Source organism: Manis pentadactyla, chromosome 2 (assembly GCF_030020395.1).
Source record: "Manis pentadactyla isolate mManPen7 chromosome 2, mManPen7.hap1, whole genome shotgun sequence".
NCBI lineage: Eukaryota > Metazoa > Chordata > Mammalia > Pholidota > Manidae > Manis > Manis pentadactyla.
In genome coordinates, this window is record NC_080020.1 from 224,303,696 (window position 1) to 224,304,222 (window position 527).

Below are 527 nucleotides of genomic sequence, written 5' to 3' on the forward strand. Positions count from 1 at the left end.
CACAGCTCCAAAAAAGAATCAAAGGAATTCATTAAAACAGTTAAAAATGTCACATCCAGCTTCTGTGGCTTTCTGGAAACCCAGGTGCTGAGGGACAAGGAAAGTACCACACACATGCCCAGAAGCCATTCTGCCATATTCCTCCTGAGCCCAAGGACTGGGAAGGATTGGGGAGGAGGAACAGCAGTTGGGAGAGAAAATAGAGGGAACCCCTTACAGGAAGAAACTCCCCAACCGCATCCACTGACAGAAGCCACCCTCACCCAGGAATGCGGAGGTTTTCTACACCTACTTGGAAACTGAAATTGTCTTTCCCATTCTCGTCCCTGTTCCTCCGGAGTCACTGGCCTTCCTCTGTGGGATGTCGTCTGCCAGGAAGCCTCCCCTGCCTCAGCACAGAGGGAGATAGTGGACGCTTTAGGAGGGCCCTTATTGCCTGGGTTCAATCCATCCCCAGCCCAATCACACTGTATCAAAACATCTGGCCCCCGTTTATCTGCCTCTCTCCACTAGACTGGGGGCAAAGA